We start from the raw sequence: 8525 nt of genomic DNA, 5'->3' as shown, positions 1-8525 counted from the left end.
AAAAAAAGCTATGGACGAAAATAACAATAATCCATGATGCCCTGGTATGTGATTCTTGAGTGTTTGCCACAGAAAGGAACCCATTAAGCATTGGTCAGACTGAGTTTGGTCTATCAAAACTCTTATTAAAGGCTCAATTACTACACTTTCTTACTCAGAGACTTCATCCTATGTCCTGACTTGAAATTTTATTCTTCAGTCAATGACCTTCATACCTGTAAGCTCAGTCCTATCCTCCCATTCAAATTCCTGCCATTATATTCAATTATGAGCAAAATGACTCTTTCATTCAGATATATTCCTGTCTTTTGAAACAGCATTAACCAACATTATAAAAATTGATTTACATATAAAATAATAAATTATGAAAAAAACTTAAAAATAAATTAGGGCTTCCCCAATGTCTCAGCAGGTAACAAATACGCCTTCAATGTAGGAAACATGGGTTCTATCTCTGGGTGTGGAGGATACACTGGAGGAGGAGAATGGCAACCCACTCCAGCATTCTTGCCTGGATAATCCCATGGACAGAGGAGCCTGGCAGACTATAGTCCAAAGGGTCGCAAAGGGTCAGACACGACTGAGCAACTAAGAGCACACTATAGTAAGTAAACCTGTAAAGAATTCTTACAATGCACCAGCGTTTTACATGGATGTTCTCTTTTAATCTTCTTTTAATTTTTAAAAAAATCTTTGCATTGGCATATATTTGATTTACAAGATTATATTAGTTTCAGTCGTGCATTAAAGTAATTTAGTTACACATATACATATATATTGGAGATGGAAATGGCAACCCACTCCAGTATTCTTGCCTGGGAAATCCCACAGAAAGAAGGAGCCTGGAGGGTTTGTGGATTATTGGAGTCGCAAAAGAGTTAGACATGACTTAGCAAGTAAACAGCAGCAATACTAAACAACAAAAGAATATTTTCAGATTATTTTTCCATATAGGTAATTACTCAAACCAAATCTTTTCTCCTCCAAGAACCAAGGCAGCCATGACGAATCAGGAAGTCTTGCAAATTTTCCTTGAAATGTCTTTCATCACACCTATCATTTTTAATTCTGCTGCCACTAGAGTTGTATTATACTTCTTCAAGCCTGAATCATTGGAATATTCAATTCCATGGTCTTCCAAGCTAAATTCTCTCTACCTTTATTCTGTGTTTTGCTGCTGGATTAAATGAACTCAAATATGGTTTCCTAATTTGTAGCCTTTTAGGAGAAGGGAAAGGCTACCCACTCCAGTATTCTGGTGTGGAGAATTCCATGGACTGTATAGTCCATGGTGTCATAAAGAGTCAGACACGATTGAGCAACTTTCACTTGCACTTTGAGAGAGAGCTAATTTTCAAGAGTATGAAACGTCTGATTTCTCTGCTTGTCTTCATTGAAGTTTTAGCCAGTATTGATTGACGCAGATACTGAACTGAGTATGACAGGGATTATCTGTTACCATGCAGAATATGGTCAGCGTAGTAATGTCCCTACTTTAATAATATAGAAAAAGAGGTTCACAGAGATAAATGACTTATGCATTGTCGGTCATGGCTAGTAAGGTTAGGGTAGGAATTAAACCAACAGTTTGAGATAGATGGCATCACCAACTAGATGGACATGAGTTTGAATAAGCTCTGGGAGTTGCTGATGGACAGGGAAGACTGGCATGCTGCAGTCCATGGGGTGACAAAGAGTCAGAAATGACTGAGCAACTGAACTGACTGATTGAGATTGACATATACACGCTACTATATATAAAATAGATAACCAATAAGGACCTACAGTATAGCATGGGGAATGGTACTGAATATTCTATAATAACCTACATGGGAAAATAATTTGAAAAAGAATAGATGTATATATGGAACTGAATCACTTTGCTATACACTTGAAACAATGACATTGTAAATTGACTATGTGCTCAGTCTTGTCCAACTCTTTGTGACCCTATGAACTGTAGTCTGCCAGGCTCTTCTATCCATGGGATTTTCCGGGTAAAAATACTGAAGTGGGTTGCCATTTTCTACTCCCAGAAATCAACTATATTCAATATAAAGTAAAAATTAAAAACAAACAAACTCTTGTCATTTGGGACTCAGTTCTTTGCCAACATGACTGAATTTAGTGCCTTATTTGCAGAAACTCTTGATGATCATTCTTTCCATTTGGGAGGAGCACAGGAACAAAAAATTAAACTACAAAATGAAAAGATAATTATGTAAGTGAGAGAGGTGTTAACTACCACTATGGTGTTCATCATATTGCCATATACAAATGTATCAAGTTAACGCATTGTACATCTTAAAGATACACAATGTTATATGTCAATTATAGCTCAATTTAAAAAATAACAATACAAAAAATGAACCCACATCAACCTGACTTCAAAGCTGGTACTGTTAATCACCCAATGATCTGCTTCCATACCACTTAGCTTACCTTCTACCTTATGTCAACATGTGTGCCTTCCATTTAGAGTCTGTCTTTCCCCTCTCATCTGTCTCTGTTTCTCTCTCTCTCTCTCTTCATCTACACCTGTTCTGTTCCCTCACTGACTTACAGAGAACACCTTATTTATCCCCTACAATTCTCTATCTAAACATTACAAGACAAAATGAAAGTCATTTTCAAGTCCTCTTTTCTGAAGGCTTTCACAAGTACTTACCATTATTAATTTCCCTATGCTTTCAACCCCAACAGAACACATAGTTTATCACAGAAATTATTATACATATTGCTGTAGGTCATTCATAATTTTTTTCTTGTATTCTTATCCCTATAATTCATTTAGAGCTCCTTCATTGCAAGGAACTTCTACTTCTCTAAGATATACTATACTAACGTAAGTTGTCATTATTTCTATCATTGCACTTCTAAGTTCTGAGAATATAATCAGTATTCAAGGGATCTCTGTTCATTTACTGATGGCAGAGTCAGTACTCAATCATAGGTTTTGATTTTCCAAATCAGTTGAATGAAGCTTCAACTTACAACCAGCTATAAGTCTTTGGAGTCAGAAGCCTGGTAAAAGGAAACATTTTGTCTTCTACAATTTGAAGAGCAGAACACTCAGACCTGTTTGAATGCAAAAAGGGACAGGCAGATTAGTTACAAATAGCAATGAAATAATTCAAAATGTGTGTCCACTAAAAATATTTAATATTGATATTCAGTGGACAAATCCACTAGTATTCACAGGGAAATTATGAAGACATAAGAATAAGCACTCAGTAAAATCATCCCAAAGCTTCTCCAAAACAGAATTACAAAAGAGTCTGAGTGAAAAGAAAACATGTTCTGACTTAGACTAAGAAAAATGTTTGGAATTGTCAGAAACATCATGGCACTGAAACTTTACCAAACCTGGATCATTAGCCATCAGGGATGATACAAGACAGATACCTGTCTGAAAAGAATCTATGAATAAATTCTAAGCTTATTACTAAACTTTCAATTCTTGATTCTAGATTTTTATGGGCTTGAATGTCTGAAATTGTACACGGTTAAAACTACAGTGTTGCATTACACAGACTAGATGTTCTTAACTCTGGCCACATATTACAAACCCTTAGAGAGCTTTTTAAAAATGCTTAAGAACAATCAGTGCTTAAGAACAATAGACTGATTAAATCAGAATCTCTAGGGAGAGGGTCTGGATGACTGTATTATTTTAAATCCTGCCCAGGTGGCTCCACTATGCATCTGGGACTAAGCCCTTTACCAAAGAGCATGGCCTGGAAGTTACAGAGGTTAAGAATAACCACTGATGGTTGCCTAAGCCATTGAAAACTGTCAAACAGTCCCCATAACAGATTTGGCATTGAATTGGGCTTCCAAGGTGACCTTAGTGGTAAAGAACCCATCTGCCAATGCAGGAGACGTAGGAGACAGGAGTTTGAAACCTGGGTGGGGAAGATCCCCTGGAGGAAGGCATGTGACCCACTCTAGTATTCATGCCTGGAGAATCCCATGGACAGAGGAGCCTGGTGGGCTATAGGCCATGGGGCTGCAAAGAGCTGTGATACAACTGAAATGACTTAGCATGCATATCACAATAATGACATAAACAAATATGAATCAGATAATATCAGTGCGAGTCAATAAAATCATGCTCTAGTTCTCACTTTTCTGTAAACATTTGAGGAAACAGAAGCTAAGCCATTATTTCTGAGCCTCTTTTGCCAGTTTATTCTCACTTGTGACTCTGTAAATTCACCAGTGGGACTAAATTTTCCCTTAATGCACCTTCCAACTACTAAATGTTGCATTGATATGTCCCATTTATGTGTCTTTAACACAGAATCTGTTGATGTCAAGTCCTCCACTCTCTGGCGTGACACTGAGTATTTTCAACTGTAATGGTGGCCAGAGCCACAAACAAACATTCCAGGATTATGGTAACATTAAATCAGAATACAGAATAAAAGGAAAAGAAAATAGAGCCAGAAGTAAAAATCATTGATTGTGAGCAAGTTTATGCCTTTATGCATATTTTCTAGTCAGTTTGGAGATTACTGCTCTTGATATAAGAAATTAAGATTCAGATATGAGAAGCCAAAATCATTAAAAGTTGTAATCTAAAAGTTAAAAGGAAATCTACAAAAAGAGTCTTTATTACTGGTGACTGACACACAGACAGATATGTATAAATAATACTCTATGACTTTGATAATAAAGACTATACTGAAAATACTTGAAGTTCTGGACTAAACTTGTAATATTTACAGGCATATTAATAAGGACTGTAAAACGACCTAAAAAAAATACCTAACACTAGCTGCTGGGAATTACTAAAGAAAATGATAGTTTTAAGTGACCATACAACTGATCAGAAACTTTGTTTGATCAACTGTGTTTTTGAACAGCCATGCGACATGACACAGAGATAAAGTATAAAATATAGTCCTCAGTGTTACTGAGAAAACTATCGTTTCCAAAGGAAGAGGAGAAAAACTGTCAAATCAGACTTTGTGTATTAATATTTAGCATTCTGTTCCTAAAGCAGCCTTGTGAATACCCAAAGGACCAAATATTCTTATTCTGCCCATGGAGGTGCAATAGAATCTTCAGTGTATTTGCTTTCAAATGCATCGACTCAGAGGTTGGAGATTGTTCTCCTGACTGGGAGGCACAAGATTGGTTTCATACTGAGATCCTTTGTGGCGCCCAGATCTTTCTCAGTGACTTTGGCTTTGAGTATGCCACCAAGTGCACCCTGGTTGACTACCATGCCATAACCCCATAATCTAATTTTTATGTGGGTAGGTAGCAAACCCTAAAACTGTGCTTTGCTTCAAGAATTTCAAAGAGAAGATTGGAGGGTCTTCTTCAACTAACTCAATCAAAAGAAACATTGAATTCAAAATGACTTAGTTTTAACTTACTAGACAGACTTCAAAAAACACACAAAGCATTCTGAAGAGGAAGCCTGGCTTTTTATTCGTAAGTTATAGATTATTTTATCCATCATAGCAGATGACCTGTCTCATTTAACCAGCGGTCATAGAGTGCTTGAGTGAATTTACACATAAGCCTAGTAATTCTACTCAGTTAAAACAATTGATTTAAACTGATGTTCAATTTTTTTCTTTTAACCTTTGCTGAGAGCCAGTGTTTCTCTTGCTTGACTCCCAGATTCTGTGGATTGACAACCAATCCACAATGAAAGGTTATCTTATTTTCTTAACTGTCTTACCACTTGTTCCAGGACCTTTTGGTGCTATTTGTGGAATACCCTGCAGAGTTTCTGATTGATATCCTCCTATTCTGTTCCCCTCTTTGTAGGGCAAGGAAGGGCAGAGAGTAGTACAGATGTCTGTTTATTTTGTAATGAGAGCAAACACCATCCATCTTTTTCACTGCAGTAAGAATCTCAAAGTTATATGAAAAACAAACCATATGATCTACTTTGTATTGCTTACTTGGCCAAGATATTTTCAGGAAAAAAGTTGCTGTTGATTACACATCAGTGAAGAATGGCAAAAATAAATGAAAGAAAAGATCTTCAAAAAATTATCCAAGAAAACAATGCAACTGAGAGATAACCTTCTAGATTGAAGTGACCAACAGAGAACTCAGCAGAGTGGGTAAAAATAGACTGATACAGAGACACACCATGTGAAATCTTAGCACATGGAAGACCAAGAGAAGTTTTACTAAACTCCAGAAATTAGGGGTGGGAAAAAACTCATGCTCATGTGCAAGGAATCAATATTCAAATGGCTTCAGTCTTCAGGCTGAAGAACCTGTGAGATACCAGAGCAAGCCTTCAAAATTCTTCAGTCTTGAATTTCATTGTCAATCAGGCTATACATAAAGTGTAAAGATAGAGTAAATACATTTTTAGAGAAGCAAAGTCTCAAAAAAATTAACTTTCCCATGTACTGACCTGAAAGAAGGTGCTGGCTGATTTGCTTTTAAGGTGATGTCAGTAGTCAAAACTAAGAGGGAACCAGTTAATAGGATGTGATGGAAGCATCAGGATGATGGTAAAGGAAGATTCTAGGATAACAGTGTAAGCCAGGTGGTGGAAGGATTGTTCTGTCCCATTGAGCCTATCCACAGTGATGAGCAGGAGCTTTCTCACTTTACCAGGATCATGATTTTTTCCATCCTTACCCTATTTTGCATGTAGAGTTCCCCATCTCAACAAGTGGTAGTTCGTTAGAAGTCCTTGAGCAATTCCTTATATCAAAATTCCAAGAATCATTATTGACGCCTTCCTTTTTCCTCCTCTAAATCCAACCACTTGCTAAATGCTGTCAATTTTTCCTCTACTTGTATGTGTGTATGGTTCTCTGTAACTCTGTTGCTGTCTAGATCTCTTATAACTGAACTCCATTCCTCTAATTTTGACTCTACCTCTATCTCATTTATTTTCCACATAGAGGACAGAATGATCTTTCAAAAATTGGATATGCTCTTCTGCTACTTAAAAGCTATCAATCTCTCTTCATCCTCCTTAGAATGTAGAATCAGATCTTTACTTTGATCTGTACTATGATTTGCCACATTGACTTCCTTTCTGTTCCTTGAATGGTCAGATTCTTTGCCTGCCTGAGAGGTGATTGTAGGCCATTTATCCTGCTTACAAGTTTCTTCCTGGACAAGTAGTATTGAATCATATCCCCTAAACATTTCTTTAATGTCACAATGTACTTTATAACTTTCCAGTGTTTATCACAAAGCTTGGGACTTAATGGAGTTCAAAATATGTTTTCAAATGAATGAATGGCACGTATGTAATGACTCCTTGATGCATATTATGACAAATGAAAATGGGCAGAAAACAAATCACTGAGACTGGTATTAAAGGTACACTTGTACTTGGAAGTTAAGAGAGTTGCTTTGGTATAATGTGTTTTCAACTTAACTGGGCCACAAGGTGTCCAAATATTGGGTCACTGTATTCTGAGTGTTTCTGTGAATGTATTTTTTTAAGGTGGTTAACATTTAAATTGATAGCTTGAGTCAAGAAGATTTATATTCCAAATGTGGGTAGACCTCATCCAGTAGAACCCAAGAACCCCTGGCTGTCTTGGGTCTCCAGCCTGTTAACTTACCTTGCAGATCTTGGAATCTGCCTATGTCCATAGTCACAAAGCCAATTCTTTATAATAAAGCTCTCTCTTTCTAGATGAACAGATAGAGATGGAGATAGAGGTGGAGATAAAGTAGGAGATGATAGAGATCGAGATATATCCCATTGGTTCTGTTTCTCTGGAGAATTCTAGCACAGAGGGATTGTGTGACTACAGCCAGAGACTTTTTGATTAAGAATGTCTTTGAAGAGCTGAACCTCAGTCACATGACACTTTCAGAATCTGAGTGTTCCAAATTTCATAATTTGTCCCCCAAATGCAATTGCATTCTCTGTTGTAGTCTGCCCAGTAGTTGGCATAATAATAATCTCATCAAATATAATATAAACACATAATTAAAAAGATTAACCCTATTAAATATATAATTCTTCCTATACATATTTAAGCAGAATGTATAAATAAATAGTTCTGTGCATTATTTAAGGAATAGTGTGCTCAATAAACTGTTTGTTTATGTAAGAAAATAATATATATCTAAATACAAAACATAAAAATCAATTTCAGGTCAATCACAGATTTAAAAATCAAAAGCAAAGTTTAAAAAATTGTACAAAACATAGTAATCTGTATTGGTGACAGTATAATTAAGAGGGAGGTGGGAGGGGGGGTTCAGGATGGAGAGCACATGTACACCCATGGTGGATTCATGTCAGTCTATGGCAAAACCAATACAATATTGTAAAGTAAAAAATATATATAAATAAATAAATAATTTTTTAAAAAAAAACAAAAAATGAATTTACTCATAGTACACTTTAAAACATCTGTATAGAAAGGATTTTCTGTAATACAGGCAAATAGACTAGCTGGTACCAAAATAACTTTTTTGTCAAAATCAATTATTAAGATGAGATAAAATAAGAGAAAGCTGTCTGAAGCGATTGGAAAAAAGTATAGGAAGTGTTTAAAAATATAATTCTT

General features: G+C 36.1%; 1 long non-coding RNA gene across 1 annotated transcript; it reads right to left on the bottom strand.

Moving 5' to 3' along the window:
* Window positions 1-2747: 2747 nt before the first annotated feature.
* On the bottom strand, window positions 2748-7673 carry LOC122419663. The gene is made up of 4 exons (XR_006262960.1): window positions 7566-7673; window positions 6622-6687; window positions 4249-4356; window positions 2748-3078 (listed from the first exon to the last, which is right to left on the bottom strand). It is a non-coding gene; the product is annotated as an uncharacterized LOC122419663 (long non-coding RNA).
* Window positions 7674-8525: the final 852 nt, after the last annotated feature.

Source organism: Cervus canadensis, chromosome 1 (genome assembly GCF_019320065.1).
Source record: "Cervus canadensis isolate Bull #8, Minnesota chromosome 1, ASM1932006v1, whole genome shotgun sequence".
Lineage (NCBI taxonomy): Eukaryota > Metazoa > Chordata > Mammalia > Artiodactyla > Cervidae > Cervus > Cervus canadensis.
The sequence above is the reverse complement of the archived record's forward strand: the minus strand, read 5'-3'. Positions and strand labels throughout refer to the sequence as shown.